Consider the following 26298-nt stretch of genomic DNA (forward strand, 5'->3'; position numbering starts at 1 on the left):
GAAGTTTAACTTGTATAAGAAGATCAGAGTATAAAAACACTATTCAGGAATCGTAAGGTTCAAAAAGGAGAGAGACGGTTCTTCGGATTAGATCATCGAAGACCATTGACGGCTGCTTCAATCGGTGAACAATGTATATTATATCAATTATTTACACTTATTAAATAAATTAGCGGTGAGATATTCCGGAAAGCAAAAGGTCATAAAGTTGAAAAAAAAATTGTTAGGTTATGTTAGGTTAGGTTAGGTTAGGTGCACCATTCGTGTCCCACCCTTGTACAATTCTGTATTCATAACGAATTCAACTTTCGATCCCTTGAATTGCTCGTTTCACTACCAAAATCCGATGCTGAGCAAGTTTTTTTTATCTAGAAAGCTTTCAATACTCGGTACCCTGATGAAAGCTTCTACTGCTACAAATTTTTACAGAAATCGGAACATATCGAATTATTTAGTACAAAATTGTATATATGCAGTTTTTCACGAAGAATTGTGAATTTTCTTTCAAAATTGTAGTTCTTTTGTAGATTTTTTAATGAAACGATACAAATTTTCACGACAATCCACAATTTTTTTTATGAGAAACAATGCATATCTACAGTTTTGTGTGAAAATAGTTTTTTGTACAAAATTATACGGAATGTTTCAATTTCTCTGAAAATTCGTAGAAAGTCGTAGAATCATTTTCACCAAGGTACACTTCATTGTTTGAAAATTAGTCTTTGTATGGATGAAATCACTTCCGTATCGTTTGTGATCATGACTTATTAAACTTCACGCAATAAATATGGCGACAGCTGGTATTACAACAAAGGTGAGAAAAACCGGTACATATCTACCCTGTAGTGTAAATCCTTGGTTGTATCCTGAATGAAAAATAGTTAGGCTAAGGTCCGATGAACAAGTTAGAAAAACATATGTGTATACGACGCTCCTCTCCAAATAACCAACCTTCTATGACCGAAGTGAGTTCTCAATGAGAGGTGTAACGTGAGCAAATTTAAAAGCAAGTTATTTATTAATAAATATTATTCGTTGTAATGTGAACTCCTGTGGGATTTTATTTGTGCCAGATTGTCGAGTAACTTTTCGAAATATACCACAATAGGTTGTTCAATAGGCTGGTTCACCAAAGAAAATTGTTTTTTTTATTTTTTTATTTTTTCAATACTACTCTCTTATAAAACTATTGTTTATGTTGAAAAACCATTCCTCTGAAAATTTCAGAAGTAGAGGTCCAGCTTTCGAATTTTCGTTTTCGCATTGAAATAACAATTAAAAAAAAAAAAATACTTCCCTCAACTCACTGCAGTCTCGATTTCGCGTAACAATATACATATACGAAAATAAAAAATAGCCAGAGACCGTTTTTTTAGGCAACAATATTCAGTATAAAAAAAGCTCTCCAGATATTTCATTCGGTTTTGCATATTTTCAGAATTATTCTGTCTTGAAAATTCAAAATAGAAAAAAAATAATATAAATGAATAAAAAAATTGAATGGTCAAAAATAATCGTATTAAATTCAAGCGTTTCAAAAATAAAAGCGACGGTTAAGGCAAGTATATTTTTTTTTCCAGTATTACTTCAATGTAAAAACGAAAATTTGTAATTGGGGCCTCTAAATCTTATACGATCGAGCTCAATGAATTTCCAGAGGATTTGTTTTTCGTCATAAACAAAACAGTTTTATCATGGAGCAGCGTTGAAAAAAGAGAAAGCCCCCCAAAAAAAAAATAAAATAAAATCTCTCTTTCTTTTCGAGTCAACGACCATATCGTACAACGTGTTTAAAAACCTATAAACACGTACCCTGTAACACACAATGGGTAAGTAAGTTCGATAAACGTAAACAAGATGGCGGCCGTTGTTACAAGTCTAATCGGTTGCGCAACCGCAAGATAAAGTTTCTCCACGCTAAATTAGACCCCGTATACGTACCTCTATACACCCCAAATATTATTCGGCTGTCGTGGACGAGAACAATAAACCGGGTGAAGAACGGGGCGAAGGACTAAGCTCGTGTGTGTTTAGAGAGTAGGTATAAAAGCGTCGGTCTACCTGCCGCACAATATAATCCGCGTACCCGTAAAATGCCATGCGTGTTTCAGTTGGACGGAAAAGAAGAAGAAAAAAAATTAAAATAATAATGGTAATGGAAAAAAAAAAATAAATAAATGAAAAAGAAACAAAGAGGTAAACGTGCCAAGGAACGTGCTCGAATACAAACAACTGTATTACCGGCGGATGCAGATTACAATCTATCCCGCTCAAAGTTTGCATGATGGCGATTCCGCAGCTACAAAGTGCTTCCTCGACGTTGACCTCATGGATAATTTTCCGCAATTATTAACGCCTGGCAATTCGGAGAGGTAAAATCTGCCGATACGAATAAACGCAGCGTTCACCGAACGTGAGAATGTTCAATTTGATAAGCCTGATTCAGGCTTAAGTTTTTAACGTTATTTTAACGATGCATCTTTGGACAAAAAAAAAAAAAAAACATCGTTATTTTGCAAATTTAGGATTACTTGAAATTTAGTAAACTTTTAATACTGCGTCGATAAATTCAGATTTTGTACATTTCAGTTTTTCAGATTTTCTAAAGGTGCAATATCGTGATTTTTGTTTTAACGTTTCGATACATTAACGTTACTAACGTCAGCCTCGTTAAACTGATCCGTATAATCGCGGCTGTAGAAACAACCGTTTCCTCATTATTCAGAACCTGTTTGTATAATGCACGTGAAATGATCGCTCGATCCGAACCGATTCATCTCATTTTCATTGTATAAAAATTCAGGCAGAGTACGTTTAAAATCATAAACTATATAATATAAATCTTTCAGTATTGAAATCGTTGAAAAATCGAGGACAAATGTGTGTTTTAAACCATTTATATATCGAATCTACGGTGAACATGCTGTGGGGTCATTTTGACCCCGTGTGGCAAGCGTGAGGTTTGAGCATGCAGAGCAATATGTGAAGTATCAGAAAAACAAACGGCATTCGAGCACGTACTAGGGATCAATAAAAGCTGAATTATTATGGTAGGTTTTCGCAGTGGGTTTCTCATTGATAAATTTGAAATAACGATTTTTTTTCTCCCTCACCGGGAAAGGATGCGTAGAACGCGCAAGCTTGCGGAACAATCGATATCAGACGTAATTACAGAGAGCCCCTTGCATAATCACGTCGATCACTTACGCTGCTACACTGAGAAGAATTTCATTTGTTACAGTAACAAGAAAAATTTCAGTAAAACAGGTATCGTTTAAAAAAAAAAACTGTTTGAATATTGTTGGGATTACGAAAAACGAGGTACGCCTAACCATTTTGCGCTATCGTCGATTCTTTTTTGGTTATTGTAACGCAAAATCAGTTTGTGAGGTTTACTCGACTTTTTTAGTTAAACAAGGCTTTAACGTCAATTTATTCTTGCACAAGCATTAAAATTTCGCAACAGTTGGAAGAAAATAAAGCAACAGTGATAGTAATGAGAAAGAATAGTAACGGATACTAGACTTTCCGGTAACAGCTAGAAACCTAAATTTCATTTTGTACCGAGAACTGTATTTTTCGATTGTGGTAAAAAGTGAAAATAGTTATGGACTGAGCGGTAACTGGAAAATCTGACTTTGCACTGATTCCATCGCGTCTTTGTTCACTCTGTACAGGACTCCGTAGAATTGTTTACACCGTATCAATTACCCAGTCGCAGGTCACAGATATTATGCATCGAACAATATCTGCCTCGAGTATAATGGACGAGGATTGGCTCAATCGAGCATGGAATAAACGAGCAATTTCCCTGTCTCGATTCAAGAATTTCACTATTTCCGTACAGCGTCGGCGGCTTGTTGTATGATCTGTAATATTACGAGTCGGTATTTCACGTGCAAACACTCCGTCATAAATGCTTGTCTGTTTCTGCTATTTTCTCTGGAGACCATGGAAATAAAATACCAACATAATTCCTGACGTGTTGGTACGCAGGGATTGAATTATAAGTTTCATTTCTCAAACTGCACGCATCTCTACTTGCATAATACGTCCGAGTAAATATGGATTGTCATAAACAGAATTACGGTTTACACGAGGTAAAAAATATAATAAAGGCAACTGTATTGTGACATAATGGTATTTTTCAATTCAATATTCGCAGTGAATATTGTTAAATGTGTGAGGAATTTTTTTGAAAATAATTCACTCATATATACATTAGGTTGTAGAAAAAAAAAACCATACAGGTTCAAAAGTTCTATTTAGGTATAAAAATACGCCTGTCAAAATTTCGGCGCTTAATATTAACGTTAAAATGTTACGCATCGCACTTTTCCATTTTCCACAAGAATAACATGGGAAAAATGGTTTTTGCTTCTTCTGATTTTTATAAGAGGCTAACAATGCGTTGTAGAAAAAAATCACGTACATATTTTTGTAGAGAATTGAACGCTCTTAAAAAAGATCTGTCATCGTTTTATTACAAATCTACTCTTTCAAAAGTTATTTATGACCCTTGAATAACTTTTCAACCAATGAATTTATCAGAAAATAAGTTGGAGACCTTTTTTGAAGATCGTTCAATTCTCTGGAAAAATATGTCTGTGAATTTTCTATACGACGCATCGTTAGCTAGTTGTAAAAATGAGAAGGAACAAAAACCATTTATCCCACGTTATTGTTGTGGAAAATATAAAAATGCGATGCGCAACCTCTTAATATTAATATCAAGAGGTGAAATTTTAACAGGCATATTTTTATACCTGATTAAAACATTGGAACCTGTTTTAATGTAAATGAAAAACAACATCTTTCTTTTTGAAACACTCTAATGTACACGATTTTAAGTCACGTGCTTTGGTAGATTTTACTGAGAAAAATATTCCTGATACAACAGTCGTTGCCACATTTGATGATTAATTTTTTTCCACGAACCCGCGTATTTTTGCGGTCAAAATTACAGATCATATGATTCGATCGATTCGCCAGCTTGAGAGTCGACCGTTAAAACGTATTCTGAGACCGTTTTTCTTCCCCACGAACTTGAAACAACGATGCTGAGAATAACTAAACGTAGTTACGAACTGATCGAGCGAGCTTTTACGTCTCTCTTGACTGACCCATTCGGTTTATCGCGTATTACATACGCTCGAGATTTGACTGTTAAATTGCCAGCAAATAAGAGGTGATACTGTGCTGCTGAAAACGTTGTGGAGTCAAGAATTGTCGAGAACACGTTAAGATTCACGCGATTTCATATAAACACACGTATTGTTAGACGGCTTTCTTTCAGATCTAATTTACTTCCGGGTTTCCAAAATATCTCAAAGTAGTCTCGAAATTTTTTTTTTTTTTTTTTCAAATATACACATCATTTTATAATAAAGATTAATTTTTCTCGACTAGTTTTCAAAGAATTCGCAAACTCGGAGTCTGGATTATAGTCAGTTTTTGAAAATTAGTAGCTATCAATATCGTTGAATAAATATAAGGATTACGTAAAATATACCTGCAGATGATGACTTTCATGTTAATCATTGCTTGATTTCCTTCGTTCGTAAGATAAAAAAAAATCCATTGAAAGACACTGGTATGTATGAAAATTTGAAGTCAAGGCAAATGACTTTCACTGAAAAATAGTTATTCATTATATAGTTAGCTCAAGTATTTTCGTCTGAAATTACCGCAGAATCGTTCCTTACGCTGAAAGAAGATAAGCGTAGCTTCAGGCGGACATTCGGTTACAGAATAAAGTGCGAACGGCAAATACAAGAACGTTCCACATTTATACATATTTTTACATTTGCATGATTTTCAACAAATCGACCTATTCGCGATGTTGCACCTTAATTCGGTCGCATCTTGCAAGTACTTCAGTGACGAATAATAGATGGTAAGAGGTTTGAAAAAAAAAAACGTCTGTACAAAGTTCAAGCTCGACTTTTGTTCAAGCGTTACACGCTTCAACGCTCAATAATATTCATTCATCCATCAGATAACGGGAATTACGAAGGTGAAAGAAGCTGCAGAAGTGTATATATGTATATATATATATATATATATAAGGAGACACTACGCTACCTAACTGTTAAAGATGTATCGAACTTCGATAATACTCTGCACAATACCGTCGAGTCGTTCATCCGTGGAGGAGTGGAATCAGATACCTACTTTTCATCGAATCGAATCATAGGTATGCACTGTACGAAAGAGTAAATGTATCGTGGCGGTAGAATGAGAATAGTAGAAATCATGGAAGTATCGGTGGAAAGCGTAAGGAACGAATTCAAAGCTGAAGGTCAGACGCAGGGTCATCACTCAAGACTTGTGCGTTCGATCTTTCGCCTTGGGATTGGCAAGAACAATTTCAAAGAAGCAGACTATCCTTTGACCCTAACGCTGCGAATCTCGTGTGCATAAAAACTGGTGGCGGGGTTGAAATTCCGAATTTGAAAAGTTCCAAAAGCGCCAAATTCCGAATTTTTTTTACTGTGAAACTTTAAAGTAAAGAAATCGAACTTTAAAGAACCATCAAAATTTTTAATGGTCCGAAACCCGAAGCTCAAATTTCCGAAAGGACAAAATGTTGAATAAGGTTATCAGCGACGAGTCAAAGTTCCGAAAGCGCGAAGGTGAGAAGATAAAAAAAATCTGAAACATCGAAATTTCGAATGATCCAAGATTTTCAGTTCCGTGAAATTTCACTACTTTGATCTTTCTTTGGTTTGGATTTTCGATATTTTTGCGTTCGGAATCCTGGTTTTGCTCTATCGTTATTCAAATTTTCGTAAACTTGAATTCCGACACTTTGTGCCGTCGGTTTTCCGACCATTCGAAACTTTGTTGTTTATCCAAAGTTTTATTTCCTTACTTCAAGTTTCGCCACCGAACAATTTCAAAATTAGGTGCTTTCGGAACTTTTCAAACCCTGCATGAAAAATCTTTGCGTAGAAACAGAAATATCGATTCAAGTCACTTGAACAAAATTTTCGGCCACTCACTAGCTAGTAAATTTCCAGGTGAATTAATTATGTTCAATAAAATGGATCATACTACAAAAAAATTCATAACTCACTGAAGTTTCATTATTTTGTGCTGTAAATTGACCAAGCAACTATCAAGACACAGATATTCAAGCAGGCAAAAGAAAAAAAAAACTCGGACATGCTACGCGCTGAAAAAAAGGTATCTATTTGTGTGGATAAGAGGAGGGTTGCAAATAATGCATTACTTTTTTAATTGCATTAGTGTTTTCGTTAAAACATTAAACTTAATGTTTCAATGGAAATTATTTCGATTGAATCATTAAATTTAATGTTTTAATGGAAATTGTTTCCATTCAATTATTAAATTTAATGTTTTAATGGAAATTTTGTCCACCACATCATTACATTTAATGGAAAATATTTCCATTAAATTATTAACATAGAAATAAAAGGATGAAAAAAGAAGGGAAATATTGAGTGAAACTGCGAGGGCATTTTACCAAGATGTTGTTTTTTTTTTGTTGCCATGTAAGAGCTATTTATTTTGATAAAGCTTATCCAGCAGTGCCAAGTTGAATCCGAATCGGCTCTTTTGTACGAGGAAAGAAAAATTCTTGACTCGTTTTCGAAGCGAAGAAAAAAGAAACAAACACGTGGCCTTAAAAATGAAAGCTTCTAAGATCAAATGAGAAAAGTAAGATATTCTTTTCAATCGATTGAACTGAACAGTAAAATTTTGAAATCGCGATATTCCTTTGGTGTGAATCAGGGTTGCAAATTTTTTAATGAAAAAGTAATGCATTAACCATTACTTTTTCAATTCATAATGGAAATAATTTCCATCGCAACATTAAATTTAATGCAGTGGAAATAATATCCATTAAAACGTTAAATTCAATGTTTTAGTGGGAATAATTTCCATTAAATCATTAAATTTAATGCTGTAATGGAAATTATTTTCATCATGAATTGAAAAAGTAATGGTTAATGCATTACGTTTTCATGAAATAATTTGCAACACTGCATAAAAATGAATATTTGGTAAACGGATAAAGTAACAATTTTTACGATATTTCATTAATCATCTTGGATCAAACAAGATTATTCCGGATGTTTGACCCCGGCTTACAGAACAAGGATTAACCTTCCTGCAGAGGAATAAATAACATCGGCTATGTGACGAAGGACCAACAGCTGTAATAGGATCCAACAAAGAGTGGAAACCAGAGACACTGAAGAGAGGTTGTTCTTCTCGAGTCAGATACTACAGGGTCCATTGATACAAGAGGAAATCATCCATCAAGGTGGTAAAATTTTCGGTAGCGAATTTCGTCCCGAAGTTTCATACTTATGCAACACCAAACATGCAACGTCGTAGCTCATCGCTAATTCAGGTCCTCGTCAGAGCGTCTAGTGGCCTCGGCACTCTTCTCTCTTTTTCTTTTTTTTTTTTTTTTTGTATTTCCACCCTCTTTTCTCCGCTCTCGTTTCACCGACCCCTTTCTCCTTTCACTCGCCTTCACTGCCGTTCCGCCAGACGAAGGTGCACCCCGTGAACAAGGTCTACACACCACGCGAACCTATCTACGACCCACTTAACGACCACCCTGCACTCATAAATCAGCCCTCCCTGCAACATCGAGCATACGGTGTACTGGATAAAACAATGCACCCTGTATTAGGCGGACCGAAAATATCGTCGAAGTATTTTTTCGATCTACCAGAAGTTGGTGAAAATATTACTGATCCAGTTATGTCAAAACTCGACCAACTTTGACGACTGATATACGTTTTTTTTTAGTTCCAAGTGATCCCTGTGAAACATTTCTTAGTCTGAAAAACAATGTAAGATTTATTTATTTATTTCAAAAATAGTCTCCTACGTGTAAACGAATGGTCGATATTCGTAGTTTTCCACGAAAACAAGCATTTTGTAGCCAATCTACCACGAAAATCCGAATGCCAATTTTTGCACAAACTTAATGCGCACCAAACAACTTTACAGTATTTTTTCAAAATTTTTATCGTTGGTTTTATCTGTCCGCCATATTGGTTCTGCCATTTTTAATTTTAGATTCTCGAGTTCAGATTCGTAATCGGTGACCCCAAAAACCATGTAACATTGAGTTTTATCAAAGTCAAATAACGTTTTGAAATTGTGTCCGCCATATTGGATCCGCCCTTTTCAATTTTCAACTTTCGGCTTCAGAATCTTAATTTAATAATCGTTCCTGAAAGCCCATTAATGCAAAACTTCAAGTGAACCTCATTTAAAGAAAAATGAATGCATGAAAGGGAAAATTTGGATTTTTTTTTTTATGCTAAAAATGTGAATACGTAAGTTATTAACTTGAATTCAGATGTTACCTAAGATCACTTCTAATCGAATTAATTTAATTACTTATTCACTGACAGAAATAAATAAATGTCTTTCGACTCAAGTATTTTTCCGCATAAAATAGATCTCGCAACAGCGCATCCAACAGCTGTACGTTGTTGGTGCCAGAGTTTCGTTGAATTTCATTCATAAATTTACAAAACGAGTAATTAAACAACTCAATTTAGACACAACGTGAGATTTTCTGAGAAATAAAAAAAAAAAAAAACAAATTATAAAATGGAAACAAAGTTTTTTTAACCGACGTTCTCATACTTTCACGAGTCAGATGCGTCATTCATTTTCAAGTATGGATGAGTAATGTTTTCGGAAATTTTCGATCATTGAGGTTAGAATATTTACAAAACTACACGTCAGTATACGTTTCTTCGTAATTTTTGCGTAATCTACGAAAATTGATTAATATAAATTATAATTTTTTGTACTTTTATCTTCAGCAGTTGTAGTTGAATTGTATAAAACAATGTGCGTTTCACACGATGTATCCTATTGACTGCATGTTAGATATACAATTTTTAATAATTAATTACACAAAACCTACACGTCGGATATTTCTCAAAAAATTATTTCATACGTATTCATTAGCGAGTAATAAAATAACAAAAATTCAGCTTTTTATAATTACATTGGTCTAATTTCAGAACAATTTCAAGATATAAGTCGACGAAACTGCGACGTATGGAAAATCTGATCGAATTATCTGATAAAATTTTCATTAATATTTTATCAAATTCTCCAAATTTCGACGGTTTGAATCAAACTCACGGGGCATTACCGTAAAATCATTATCTACTTCATCCTTTCAACTTTCGTGAATCATCAGTTTTCAAGAAATAGTGATGGAATCGAAGCCTCGGGGCAAAGTTTTAAAAATAAGGAAATGAACAGCCTTGTTGATGAAAGAGATCAAGTCGCATACGATGGGTATAGAAATACAAGCCGAGAAAAATAACGATATGACTGTGGTTGAGTTTGAGGTCGTGAGTTCGAGATAAAAACTGCTGCTGATCTAACCGCAAGATTTCAGAATTGAAGGTTGTAACAACTTGTGCCAGAGATTTAAAATCGTAGCAGCATGCGAAATATTCGTCGAGTCCATTACGCAACGGGAAGTCATATTTTGACTACATCCGTCAAACTCTCTTGACCGGATATCTTCCCCGGAATTTTGGCAAGTCAATTATTCGTATCAGACGTGTTCGTTTGCAATTTTTAAAATTTAAATCATCCAGCGCAGTGGTTTACGATGAAAAATTTTCAAAGTGTCGAAAAAAGTGTTGGATAAGATTACGGTACTTTTAAATTAAGATAACCTTAATATATTGTAAATTTTCTAACGTATTATCACACTAATTGAAAACTGAACGCTTGGATATGAAATGAAACAAGAAACTAAAATTTGAAAGGATCAATTCGAATTATTATATTAGTGTTACGTTTTTTAACGTTCAACAAATAAATTTCAAACAACTCTCAGTGCCATCGATCGGTATACCTAATTCATTATAAGTGTTGAATACAAAGTTTATAGAGATCCAACGATCCTTGGATCTAGATTACTCAATTTTCATACAACTTTGATTTATGCATTTGATGGATTCTTAATAACACATCCGATTTTGGCACGCCGAAGCAGATTCTTTTCGCTCGTCATAGAAAATCGTAAGGAAACTCGTTTTGAATACGGACTAAAAATTTCGTTCTAATTACTAATCTTCGTATAATATTATATATCATATATACATGCAGACAAATTTGTTTCCTGAATGTATCTTGTGAGTTAAAGATTCAATAAAGTTCCTTTACCAGTGTAATTCAAAGAAGTGTTATAAACATAGCCGAAAACTTATTTTCAATTTTTCTGGCTCGAAGCCGGCAATATAATTGAAACGCATTTTGGTCTTTTTGAAGTGAAACGATAAATACGCAATGTTAGGAATAATCGTATTAAGTTGATTCGTTGGACTGAAAAATCTCAAAAACACAACAATATATTATTTTTGAAACGTTCCAAACCGATGAATCAACTTTCTGCAGTCAAGATAGAATAGATGAAATAAAAACGACACAAATTAAAACTTTATCGACAAGATACCGGTGAACTGTTCAGTCGATGACGATGATCTGGTGAAATAAAAATGTTCAGCCTGCTTTTGCATCTGCAGGAATTATAGTCGTGAAAAATGTGTTAAGAGAAAGAGAAAGAGGGAGAGAAAAGAAAACACACATAACACGAGGTGGGTAAAAAAACAAGAAATGATAACAAAGAAAAACTCCGTGCTTCTGGAAACCATTTTTCCTTCCTGCAGTTGTACTCTATAAACGTGTGCCTTTTATAACAAAGACTAAAAAGCACTTGCCGGTGGTGAGGATTGCCATATACGAAACAAACAGTCGGCAGTAGAATCGTCCTTACTCATTCTCTCTACTAGTGGAACGTTTATCAGCGATGGTTCAAAAAGTATCAAATAAACTCGTAAGGTGCCTCCTTTCCCCAACGTACGGAGGGCAGAGGTAAGGAGAACTATCTGTGTCTATAAAAAGTGTCCATAAAATAGAGTACACTTAAGATCTCGTTGCTGTAGGAAAAATTTTGGCATTCAAAAGAGATAGCCGATCAGATTGAATTCTGATTGCTTATTAACGCCATTATGGTGACTTGTTGAACCACTAAGGTAAGTGTAACGGTTATTGACACGTTCGGACCCAATTCTTGACCCTTTTATTTTCAAAAATTATAAATTAGCCGTACAGATTATGAATTTATCAACGACTAAAGCCAATTACCAGAGTTAGGCACTGGAAATTTATTTTTTGGTAATTTTAGAACTAAGGATCAGACGGATGTAATCAAAAAAGATCAATCATTGGAAGAGGGTCAATAACTGGTACACTCACCTTATCCGTATCTTTTTTGGTGGACACTTTTTTCAGTTGAAAATCCATATGGGATATTTCTCCTTACCCTCCACCCTCCGGATCCCAACCAAAGAATGCCCGCTATACCTTGCCAGAGTAAGAGAGTTCCTATATGACTTACGACAGAGTTGTTGGAACAGAGCCCTGATCGCGGACGTTGAACGGTGCCGCATACCGCGGGTCGAAAGAACAATTAAGCATTTTATTTATAAATCGCGATTCATGAACAGACTGATCAACAGAGGATGCGTGTATTCGTAGACTAGCCGCGAATCCAATGAATCATGGGTTTAAATAACATTCCGTAGTGGGATACAGCATCTTCGTACCTGCACGGAATAGCTATGTAAACATGTTCTACACTAATACCTTATACTTGTGGGTTTGACTAAGGGAGAAAATAAATATATATGAGGCATTCCACGTCACTCGTCTTTACCCTGTGATTTTTGAAACTCATCTCAATAGCACATAAATTGATTTTTGTGAAACAAGAACGAAACACGTTTTAAAGCAAAACTCGGAATGGGACCTCGATTTTTCCTATTTTTTCTTTTTAATCAATTTTTGTACACATTTTTTTTTTATAGCATTTTCTGTTCTTATACCTCTTAAAAATCTATTATAAAATTTTGAAACAAATCGTGAGTGTATTTTAGAACCGGAGAAGTAATAAAAAAAAAAAACATCCGTCATCAAATCAGAGACGCGGTACGTGTTATGATAGATTTTTAACAGGTGTGAAAATAAAAAAAAAACCGATTTAAAAAGCGTGAACATTTTTCATTTCGGAAACCAAATGTGTTTGTGATATGGATTCAAAAAGTCATAGGGCTAATACGAGTGGTTAAAAAAATTCGAAATTTTTTTTGGAAACTTTTCGAGGGCTCGTACGAACGTGGGAAAAATCCTTGGTGAAATAAAAAAATGTCATGGTCAACCGTTTATCGAGTTGGCACGGAATGCCCTGTACGTACCTACAGTAAGCATGTTTATATTTACACACACCTGATAAACATATAATGCGTTGCATTTGGCGCTCAAGTTTAAAAATATACAACCGCGTCACACGGCAAAACTCTAAAAACATTTGACACGTGCTCTTATAGAACGGATTCCCGGCACGCAAATCCTCAGCTCACTGCGCCCGTTATACTTTTCGATTTAGGTCTACGGCTTGCTTTACTTTGGGATATTCGAATCGTCGAAAACTTTCTGACAACTCTATCGTCGGAGGTATAAATACGCTACTTTAATTTGTCTGACGGTATCAGAGGTTGTAATTAGATGAGAAATCGTTCCATCCGAATTGTTTCACTTTGTCAACCTACAACGAAAGATGTCGTGTCATCTACACTCCATTATAAACATTTTCAGTTTCAGATTTGTGAGAGACAAATTTGTAGAGAAAAAAGGGTACCTGGTTCTTGCTCTCGATTTGTGACGTACGATACCTATCTTTGAATAATTCAAACTCTATATCAGATAGAAAGGATTCCTAGAAATAAAAATTTACTCATACCTTGTACCGCATTTAAATAACTCGAGTAAGGTTTAAAGTGTCAATTTCTGAACAATCCGAGACTGAGATATCAAGATTCCTGTAATGATCGTTGGTCTGATTCGCTAAGAAATTCAAGAAATCTGTCTGTACCGTAAAAGTCTGTCCTAATGTAAGCACCAGTACGTGCTTTGAATATATAATACACGCTAAGGACCCTGTATTGCGATAAAGATGTAGTGAGACATTTTTCCAGACCGACCAGACAATAATGAATAAGCAAAATTGAATCGGTTTATATTTGTCAGAGATTTAACGCGCGTTGAGAGAATTTGAATATACTGCTCGAAGGAGAACGACACTTCACGTCAGTATGCGGTAAACGTAAAACGTAATTTGTGAATTGAGGTCTCGAATTATCATTATCACTATGATAAAAATACGGCGTATGCATGGTTGTGCAAGTCTTCAAACTTGATTCATGGTTGGGCTCACGTAAAATACGTTATTTTTAACCATTTTTGTGATTACGTGGCATTTCGAATGACTTATCTTGACCTGAAACGAATGTTGAGAACAATTATCATCATACTTTTCTTTCGACGCGACAGTCGGGAAACATTGTCTTCCACAAGGGATCGAAAGAAGGGTAAAACGTGTACGAAAATATCAATTTCATAGTGAGATCGTGGATTCGATTATCCCGTCAATCATTAATCCCGATGCCATCCTTGTGAACTTGCCAAGGTGTACAACGCCAGGGATGACAAGGTGAGTTCCGCATAGAACGGAACGGAACGAATGGAAAGGAAGAGACGGAAAAGCGGAACGGGGAAAGCAGTGCATAGAGAAGACACCTTGGTATGTATAGGAAGAGCACAACGGTAAAATTGTAGCTGTCGAGCTGTGTAGCTAGGGAACTGCGGCAGTACGGTATTGGCTACCTGCCATGGATCTACCCTCCCTTCCTGCCGCTTTTCGCCGCCCACCCTCTCTGCCACTGTTCTCTTTCTCCCTCGGCATCACCACTACCACTACCACTACCACTACCAACAGCAGCAGCAGCAGCTGTGGCACTGCCACTTACCCTTTGGCCTACTCGTCCCGTCATACCCAATACCCAGCGACCCAGGACCATAGAACCTCGAATCCATTCACCTGTCTCTGATGCCCAGCTCAACTGTTTCGTGTTAAAGACAAAGAGGGCACGACTTATCACGTTCAGGATGCGTCATTCGGCTCCTGCACGAACCTTGTCCAATCGCAGGACTGATTATATATGGAATTCAAAATGTTCTGCACCACCTATTGAACAGCGACCTGCACCGGCTTGTACCCTTACATAATTTTCGTTCTTCCGCTTCGCCGTTTCGTCGATTTATCACATCGAGATTCCAAGTTTAGAGAGAGGCGGAGAGGAAGATAGAGATAGCGAAAAATGGACTGACAGCGAGGCCGTCGAATGCTTGACTTGCGTGGGCGTGCACCATTCGCACATTGGGCAACTCGTACAGGAAATCTTCAAAGACGTCAACGAACGGAGATATTGTACTAGGATTTGATGTCGGTTAGATGAATCGGTTATTCAATGCGGAACGTAGAAAAGTGAATAAGTTTTTCTTCATCGATGCTTGGCATCGTTCTGGTATTGTAGCGCGTTATGTTCAGTTCTAGAAAAACTTGGTATTAACCGAATGTAAAAAGCAATTCCAACCGTCAGCAGTCTATGAACAAGAATATTGAGCTGCCAGATGATACTTCCAAACTCACACTGTCATTTGAAAAACGTCGGTATGACGGTACGCTGTGAATAATCTAGAGATGATGACAACAAGCGTAAAACACACTGTTAATAAATTGTTTTGTTTTCCTCGTATATTTCGTCTCATACGCCAATTGAGAGTATATTATTCCTCAAGGACAATTAGCCCGTACGGGTAAAATTTCACCGAGGCTCATCCGAGTGGATGATTATGCTGTAACGAGTATCCGCACTGCAGCTACGGCAAGATCAACCCACTATGGAAATCCTCATTGGTACTCGAAATCACTACTGCGGATACCATCTCGCACCTGCCCATTTGTAATTCGTAAACATTAGTACACCCTGAGGACAGATCAATAAGTAAGTACGGTATTGTCACGACAAGTTTTACCCAATTCACTCGACGCCGGCTTATTGATGAAATCTAGATTTGAAATGCGGCATTATACTAGACTATGACAGATGATGAGATACTGTCGAAAACGCATAATTTCAAGTTCCATGATATCGCATACTACTCATTTCATAATAGACAAGGTGGATAAAGATCAAGGTGAAAGGTGGAAGCTGGAACCTGATTGGATATGTGTACAAGATCACGTTTGCTTGCATTAAATCCGTGAAGAACCTTGAAGTGGGATATGAGTTGACGTGGAAAAGGGTGACCGGTTAGCGTTTGGCGTAAAGGACGTACCTCGTGCAGAGGAGGACAGGAATCTATATATCCAGGTAGGGCGCAACGCCGCAAAGGGGATAGTTCAAAGCCTCGGAGGGTTGGGTGGATGGAAGAAGAAGAAGAAGAAGAAGGAGAGGAGGAGGAGGAAGAAGAAATAGGAAGGACGAAAGAGGGTGAGAGAAACGAGGTAGCAGGCGCAGCGTCGTACCTCGTGTCGCCGTGTTCCTCCGCACCATTCCGGTGGGGGCGTAGTTCCTGCCTCGGTTTGAGGACAGGGGTCAGCCCCCATTTTTCGATGAACTCGATGCGGGAAATCTTGGCGCTTCGTGGCGGTTACGAGAGGGGGCTTCTCCCCCCCTCGATCCCCATGCCCACTGGCATCCACTGGCCTCCCACGACCCCTTCGCACCCGCAGCCACCAAAATGGCCGCTGCCTCTAGCCCTCCACCGTCACCTCGAGGTCACCTCGTGCGGGTGGCAGGATTACAGGTAATACTGGAGGTCGGAGGCGGCGCCCTTTTCCCCGATAACCCGCAGCCTTCCACGGGGCATCGCGCGTTCCCTCTAATTATAGACTGCCGGGTTCCCTTGACGCCGCGCGAACGTCACCGCCTGCACCACGACCACCGACACCACAACCACTGACACGACAACCCGCACCACAACGGCGAACAGCACTGCTGGTTCTGCTGGTTATGCTGCTTCTCCTGCTTCCGCTGCTGCTGCTGCTGCTTCCCCGTGCAGACGGGGATGAAAAAACCGCCCCGTCGCACCCCGTCACGCCGACAACGACCACTCGCTGCTCGCTCACTGAGCCTGCACCGCACAACCCGACAACTGCAGACAACACCACCAGGCGCCTACAACGAACGCTAGCTTTCATCTGAACCAAGCACTCTGCACCTTCTTCTTCGGCCGCCACCCCCCCCACCCGCGACTCTCTTTGACTGCACTCTTTGGACGGATATGCAGCGCGCTGCCTGCGCGGAGACAGACCACCACCTCCGTTCCACGGACACCCGTCTCCCGCGAACACACACCGACCGACCGTCTCTCGAGGCTGCGTACGCTTTCGAGCTTTTCCGAAGCTGCGGGTACGTGCCGCTGTCTGCTAGCCCAAGCTGCGCGCGCCACCGCCGCCGCCGCTGTTGCTGCTGCCGCTGCTGCCACTGCCTCTCGAGTTCTTCTCCGCCGACCCCCACCCACCCCTCCCCTAGCCGCCTTGACGCGAGGCTCACGCACACCCTACCATCACGGCTATCACGGCTGCCGGCTCCACACCAGCGCCGGTGCACCGTTGCTCCGCCGCCTTGCCTTACACCTTCGCAAGCTCGCCGCGCCGGCCGACGGAGGCGCCACCCTCGTCGAAAGCTGACGGATGGGTGCGCACGCGGCGCAAGCTCGCCGGCCGCCTGCCACCACCTTTTTTCGCGCCGAACTCGCTTTCTCGGCAGTGGCGTGTCCGCTGTTCACCGGATCCTGCCCACCGACACGCCAGGCTCGTAAGCCTCGCTTAAGTAACCAAGCAAGAGAGTAACGCGACTACTCAAATAATTCGTACCCCTCGATAAACCGAATCTCATCACGCGGTCAAGCCGCACAGACGACACCTTAGCCTACCTTTATTTCGTATTCCATCTTCTGTAGGTCGTTCACACGAGACAAATAACAAATATATTTGAATCTAGAGAATAAGAAATCGGATTCATCCGAGTTATTCTGCAGAGGGGCCCCGGAGATCGAGGCACGCCGATGAACCGAGCAGCAATCGTGAGGGTTCGTGCATCCCCGTAAATGCGCCACCCATGCGCCGGGGGCGAAGCGACGAAACTCGGATGCTCGTTCCTCTCCGTCTTTGAAGCGTGGCGCTGCGACGGGCCATTTCCGCCAACCGGGTACCACTCCTTCATTTTCATCCCTCTGCAGGTATCCACCGACGACACCCCTGATCAGAGCGTGGTCCGCATCGCCGGCTCTAACATGTATGCCTGCATGCCGATAACTCTCTCACTCCCCCTGTCTCCCTCTCTTTCCCTCCCCCCTCTCTCTCTCTCTCTCTCTCTCTCTCTCTCTCTCTCTCTCTCTCTCTCTCTCTCTCTCTCTCTCTCTCTCTCTCTATCCCTCTATCGTCCTGGCTTGGCGAGGACGTCGGCCTACGGGATCCGTTACGCGATGCGAAGGACGTGGGGCATGTGGCAGCATTGCAGTGACGGCATTGATCCCGAGGACTCGGGGAAGGGGGTGAGGAGGGTGAGCAGGGGTGAGGGTGGAGGGTGCCAGAGACAAGGCCGCAGCGACGATGCTCGTCCCTCTCTTCCGCGCTTCCCGCTCTTCGTCGCCTCCCTCTCGTGAACCACGAGCAATCAATACGCCCCTCTTCTCTTTCAACTTCACCGACACTACCATCTCTCCACCCTCCGTCGCATCATGGCTTGCCTCCTCTGTCAGTGTGTATCCTCACACAATCGTCGAGTCAGCTGATCAGACCCCCGTCTCCTTGTCCCTCTCTCTTCGCCGGCCTCTATCGGGCGTACTGGCTAGCGCTCGCATCACCATGAAGCCAAGGTCCTTAACGGGCCCCGTTCACGCTCTGCACCCTCGAGTGCAACCGTCGAGGAAACCATGGGACGTCCTTGTGCCACCAATTTGCTACCTCTGCTCTTTGGGCCAGACGCGCACGAAACTACCCTCCACTTCAACTCTCGATCATGCTTCCATGGGCGTCGGAACGAGCAGCACAAATTAGGTCCTACCCTTCTATTCTAGTTCGAGTTACCATTGCTAAAAAGGATTGCCGGGCTCACCTGTGACTGCCGCGTTCAACTTTCTTTCTTGTAGACTTCTTTCGTTGGAAATGGTACAACGGCATTTTTCATCCGATACTTTACCCTGAACGCATGGTTTCCAGATATGTTTCTTCGAATCTGAACAGGTCTGAGCATGAGAAGCTGCCTTCACACGAGGGAAGTGGCCAAGCGCGATAGGATCGTCCTTATTTGGGAGTCAGAAAAATTTTTATTGGGATGGCCCCAAATCTTTTCCAAATCATCCAAGAAAAAAAAGAAAATTGTGTCAAGTATCAAGGCTTTACGTCAACTGGACCATTTGCCTCTAAGCTCTGAGAGTTTTAAATGTAAAATACATGCAGTTTTTATAAATAGTTATTTCGTTTCGTATGACTTTGGTATAAATTGAGGGATCAATTTCGAACTTGGCAGATTCGTTGTTGATAATGATAGGAAAAAACCCTGAATATTTCGAGGTGTACCTTATCGAATTTCTTCATTCTGTGATGGATTGCAGTACATAAAAAATCATTAGATACGTGATTTTTTCTACGTGATAATTCAGCCGTTCAAAAAGCAAAATTCACCTCCAAATTTCACCCCATAATAAAAAGGGGTGCAGCCCCTGAGAGTAAAGCGCTGCGCATTTTATCTGGGTCTGTTGATAATGAGTAACGCCCAATTGGTTTCAGCAACAGATTCCACGTCATTTTTGTGAAGGAAAGTTTGAAGGGTGGTTTTAACCCCTTGAACGCGAAGATCAGCACACGTAAAAACGTGTTTCAGGCTTGCGGAACAATTATTCCCTCTTTATCGATGAAGATTCAGTCATCATAACCAATCTAAATTTATCTGCATTTTTTTCTGAAGTATCAACTGCTCAAAGCTACAATAACGAGCTTTCCCTCTATGCAGTATTTACAGCATTTTGATGTATGTATACTAAATCTACAATTTCCATTTTTTTACCACGAATTAAAATGGCGGTATCAATCTAGCAGCTTTACCATTCGCATCATAACATCTGTCACATGGACTGAATTTTCTTTGCAGTTTTCATTTGAAATCGAAAGTTATAGACGTTGTTGAAAATTGCTCTACGCGATAAATGGAACATCTATAGTTGAGTGGGAACAGAATAAGATTTTTCTTTCAGAAGCACTTTCAGGATCGGATTACCGAACGTGAAGTTATGTTCTTCATGCGCGAAGTTTATCAAGCTGTTAAAAATTATTTTCAAAAAAGTTCGAGAACGTGGAAATCCTTGAACAATGTAAATTGTATAGGTTACGTAAAATTATATCAGCATGGCCAATCAATGTACGTATAGGTATTTAAGTACCATCAAAACATAAAGTTGGATCCTTCCCATTTTGTAGTAGCTTGTATAAGTTAAGTTTGGTAAAACAGTTTCAAGGTGTGAAACAAAAATAAAACTCCCGGTGTCACTTTCGTTTCCACGTGTCGCTTCCTACATTCTCGATCTCACTGTTTCTCACTGAGATGTCAATCTCACTAATCGCTGAGGAATTATCGTAACAGAAATGACGAATGCTGGTGAAACTCGGACCACATTGTGAACGTCTACAAGCCGACCTGATATCGGCATTAATTTTCGATGGACATCAAACCTTCGTTACGTAAGCTGAATTTTTGTGATTCGTAATTCTTTCGAAGCGCAAAAGCTCGCGTGCAATCCCTAAAAGATGTCGAGAAACTGCGATCAAATTGTAAATTGAAAATGAAAAGTACAAAATCCGCCAAGCATTTCTGTGTTCAAACGTTTGGATGTAAATCAATTTATCGAATGAGTGTGCACAATGGGTAGAAACGTTACTGCAGGAATGCGCAACGGGGAAGGGGATGGCTGGCTCTAAGTATTTGGCAGTATAGATCGAGGCAAAAAGACAGGTTCGCATAATTGCTGCCCATCCATAAAGCAAAACTTTCGGGCAACCGAACTGTCGATAAAACAGATTGATAGTCCTTTAATATAATATACGTCTATATACGTATATGTACGTATGTGCATATATTCAAAACTTAACCTATTAACTCAACCTCGTGGATACCGTGACTCGGGCAGAGATATACTGTGGTTAACATGCACACGTATACATGCATACATATACGTGTACACACATATATGTATACAAGTATACTTTCCTTCGCGCTATTCTGGTGTTTATAAATAGCATGAAACCCCCGTAGAGGCTGTTTGAAGTATCTTTGCTTTATAGCATGCATAAGGGTACTCGTCACTTGACGTGAAAAAAAAATACCGATTGCCCATTTCTGTATTGATTTAAATTCTGATGGGAGAATACACCCGCTCTTACTGTCAGAAGTTAAAATCAAAGAGTTATTCTTCACGATCACGCAATTTTCATATTTGTTCAGAATTAAAACGATCACGGATACTAAAACTTTAACGATAATTTGTTGTGCATTTTTTTCAATAGCGTAATTAGCTGCGATATAATTGCTTGGGGTTTGGAGCAGGTGAAAAAAGGAATAAATCTCGTGCAAAGAATTCGAACTGGATTATTCAAAATCATAAACAAAGGCTTTAACGCCATGGAAACAATAATCCTTTGAATTTAAAGCAGCTATTTGTACTGGAATCTGTATCATATCGCTATGAAAATTTTAAAGTTCTGTTTTTAAAAAATAAGCTAAATACTAGATACAAGAGTATACAATTACCTAGATCAAGCAAAACTATAAGTGATAAAAAAAAAATTCATATAAAGTATTTAATAGACTGCCTAATGAACTTAAAACCTTGACTGTTAGTTGAGACATTATCAAAAGAAAACTGAAAATATTCTTAAGTGTATTAAAGATTTATTATATTTATTAAAGGTGTAACTGTTTTATTATTAACTTTAACAATAAATTTAATAAGCGTTGAGCTCATGAAGTTTTATCTAATGTTGAATAGTCTCAAGTAGTATGTAAGTTTGTTATTAATTTTTAATTTTACTGTAAGATATCAATATCGTACCAGCCTATCTAAAGGTTTTTACTTGCTGTAACTTTTAAATTTATAAATTATCTGGTATCAATAAATTACAAATTACAATTGCAGACAGATACGGAATTTTCTAATCAATATTCTTGCAGATATGTGTATTCAAATTTAATCAAACTCATGACTATTCAAAAAAAAAAAAAAAACGACCGTCTATTCTGGAGCATGCAAATGTTGAAAAATTAATTATCAGGCTAGATAAAGTAGTTACCAATCTAAGTTATTTTTCTACCCATCGAACAAATACGCCATGATGATTATACAAACCGAGAAGATACTTCATTCGCCAAAATTTTCAACGAAGCAATAACGGTGAAGTGAAATCGATCAAAATTATTTGATTCAAAATATAAAGAAAACAATTCCTACAAATCGCAACATTTTGTAGAATTCCAGAGTTAATATTTTGATAAACTGATACTGAAAATTTTCAAAAGATTTCACAAACAGCGATAGAAACATTTCTTCCAACATATTTATATGGAACGATATCAGTCATTGACAAAGTTTTCAACAAGTATAATTAAATCACCGAAACAAAAAATTCCGAAAAATTTCCACAAATTCCGTCACACAGAATGACGAAAAATAATTAACACGAATTTTTTCCTCTTCAAATTGAATGTTTATTAACAAAGATATACAGCCAGTTGAATTTGAGTGACGTCATAACGCTCACATTGTAGTACAACTATATCTATGCACGTTGTGACGTCACGCGTCAATTTCAAACTGGCTACATCTTTTTTAATAAACATTGAAATGAGAAGAGAAAAAAATACGTGTCAATTATTTTTCGACGTTTTATCCGACGCTTCTAATGGAATTTATGATTCAACGACCCAATTACGGAATTACTCGTAATCGGATTCTTCGTCTTCGGACACGTCAACAATCATTGCGAGAAATGGAATTGATAAAAAAAAAAAAAACAATCATAATCACAGAAGCGCCGCCTCTTAGTGCTGACAAGTCAAGCGCACCGATAGTCTGATCGCCTGATGCTAAGAAATGTCAATTTCGTTATATCGAAACGATCTCACCGTTGAGAATTCTATGGAGAATTCATCCGGGCATTGTAAATGTCAAGTAGTGGTGAAAAAAAAAAAAAAAAAAAAATTCAATTTCAATACGGTCGGAATTAATCAGGAACTGCGGAGTGAAATTGCTTGGAAAGAGAGACTGTATATATATATGTATGTATGTATAAGTAGAGATCGAGGTACGGAGTAATATTCATATCTGGTATTGTGGGGTAACAATAATGTCCAAGAATAGAAAGATATTCATCTATACACGGATGCACTTTCCCCTCGATAAGAGATTTTTCCTGCAATTTCCCATAATACCAATACCCAATGACATTCCATGTACCAACCTATACCTACCTGACCTACCGTTCCCCTGAGCTCGGTTGAATTATCATCGACGTAGAGAGTTCGGCACCAATATAACAGATCGTCTACGAGAGACGTGAATAGAGAGTCGTGGTTGGGTGTTCGATGGATACGGAGGAAGAATAAAATGCACAATATTTTCCCGCACGTTACTCCATTGAAAGAAAATTCATGCGATTGTCGCATTGAATCGAGTCACCGTGGAGTTATGAAATCTGGATGCTTCGTTTTGTCTCTTTCAGTAGCAGAAGTTACTACAGTGGCAACCCTCCTTTCATTTTTGTCATTTTTTTTTCTTTTTTTTTTATACTGCATGCAAAATCCTGATTTTTTTTGGCATTTTCAGGTAAAAAAAAACAAAAACAACGACAACAGACACTTAAACTTTGGAATGAGTAGGATTTTTGTGAATTCATAATTGTTTAAGAATTGTTATAAATAAACAGATGGGAAGAAAGGTATTTTCGTGAATGTAAGTCGTTGGCGGAGAAATTTGATGATAAGCTTATTTTAAAAACCCTTGGAATTTTGCATTGGCTGACGAACAGAGATATCAAGATGGCTATTAGATTTACAAAATTTAACGCATAAGGGTAGTTTTCACCCTTCTTAGGGGTGCGTATAAATCCTATTAGAGGTCGCGCATCTATTCTCGGTCTAAAATCATACTGTCTCAAAATAAATATTCATATAAATCTCATTCAAGAACACTGTCTAAAACAATGTTTATAATTAACCCCATTCTCGCCCTATTTTAGGGGTTGTTTCTAATTTTATCACATTTTTGACATCAGATTTGTATTCAGCGTTGCAAAATACGTAGGAAACTTACAATTTCATTTCCGTAACAATAAAAACTGAATTCCGTGACTGAAATGGTTATTAATTAATTAAAAAAAAAAAAAAAAACAATATTTCAATCAAGCTCATTCCACGTAATTTTGAGGAAAAGAATACCGATTAAATTTTAATAATTGAGTGTCTAGGTATGAATTCTCGAAATTAAAAAAAAACTGTTTCAACCACCTTAAAGTAACAGTTGATATTACCGTGTTAAACACCAAAGAAATCCAAAAAACGCATGCATCGATCCTTTGCCAACGGTGAATTCAATGCGCCCAATTTTTTTTACATGTCGGGATTCTGATAAGTGTCCAGAAATTTAGGGCAACTGGAATGAACTACAGGTCCGCAGCGTCGCATCGTGGATACTAGCCAACGGATCTCACAACTAGAGCCAACCAACCATTCAATATAATTTCTTGGAAGATCTCCATGTTTAGTGATCTCTCTTTTTATTTTCATTGCGGATGCTGGTAGAGATGTCGTATATATTTTTCACCGACGCGGCAGCGCGATTTTATCGATGACGTTTGCTCGCGGTGCTTTTATTGGCTCTCATTATTTCACCAGACTAACCAATTTTCGTTTTAATATGATGTATTAATAACAAATCACGCGAATATTGGATCGTAATTTATTTTTTAAATTAATGGCACACTCGCACAGATAGATGAAAAAATATATTAAATTATGTATTTGCACAGTGTTGAGAAAATAAATTTATCCAACCAAGCGCTTTACGGTTCGTCGCTTCAATGTTTGAAATGAAAACAGTTTTGGACAACGTGACGTCGTCACAAGTTAACTCGTAAGTTTCTATCGATGTAAATTTAATTTCCAGCACATCGACACCTCCTAAGAGCTCCGTCTAAGCTAAAGAGTCGTTGAAATTTAAGGAATGAATATTCAAAATACTTTGTTTGAAAAAAAATATCAAAGCTATTGTACCGATTACACGATAAAAATTATCTCTAAATATAACGCACGTTGGGTAAAATTTAATTGCATTTCGAGAAACGCAGATGAGGGATCGTATAAATAAGTATAAATGCAGTACCATTCGTTTCATTTGATGATGTTTTGTTGGGAAGTTCGGTATTCTTTATTTGTGAACTCAAAAAATTTACCACTCATTTTTTTTTTAATTTTTTGACATTCAAGACTCATTAGATTTACACGGTTTTGTCTTTAATGTAATTTAATTTTTGCTATTCCGATCGTATAAAAAGTGTGCTTTATTTATTATCACAGACTGAGGATTCTTTGTATCTTCGAATTGTTGCTGAGCAGTGTTACGTGATTTTATCGATCAGCGTGCTGAATTTGGCTCTGCAGGAATATTCCAACAATTCACGTTCCAATTCCTCGCAAAATATTATCAATCGACTGGGATAAATAATGCATGAATGATTCAATGTTTTCTGCGGCAAATACATTTTCCTAAGACAAATCGTGACTCACTTGAAACTGAGTGATGTCAAATGACAGTTGATAGCATAAGCCTTTTTTATTCTCGAGTTGTCAAAAGGTTCAATTATTTTATATCCTTCCTTCCATAGTTGAATGATAAATTACCGACCACAGCTAGTTTCTTTTCCCTTCAATTTCATTTCCAAGGAATTGCGAAAAATTTCAGATCACAACCTGAAGATTACAAGCATCGTGATTACGGTTGACTATAAGAAAGATCCTCATGCGGGGATTTGCTCAAAGTTATTTTTAACTGTCATTACGCGCCGATTAATTGACTATCTGCGAATCATTATTTCTCATACTATTTTCATCAGTCTATCGCAAAATGGTACATTTTGCGCTTTGTGCAATTGAAAAAAAAAATTAATCAACCGTATAAAGTACAGTCAATGCAATTACATCAGATCACAGATTCTGATTTGAAAAATTCTACATTACGTAACAAGGGAATAAAGTTCAAGATTATTCCCGCGTGTGGATTCACATTTCCGTTTCCACACCAAACATTGGCATTTGT

At 38.2% G+C, this 26298-nt stretch overlaps 1 protein-coding gene across 10 annotated transcripts in view; it reads right to left on the bottom strand.

The window, feature by feature from the left end:
• Positions 1-26298, bottom strand: part of shaker (potassium voltage-gated channel protein Shaker) — a 261818-nt gene that overhangs the window by 25365 nt on the left and 210155 nt on the right. The gene's annotated exons all lie outside the window — the stretch shown is intronic.

This window comes from Neodiprion pinetum, chromosome 7 (assembly GCF_021155775.2).
Source record: "Neodiprion pinetum isolate iyNeoPine1 chromosome 7, iyNeoPine1.2, whole genome shotgun sequence".
NCBI classification, from domain to species: domain Eukaryota; kingdom Metazoa; phylum Arthropoda; class Insecta; order Hymenoptera; family Diprionidae; genus Neodiprion; species Neodiprion pinetum.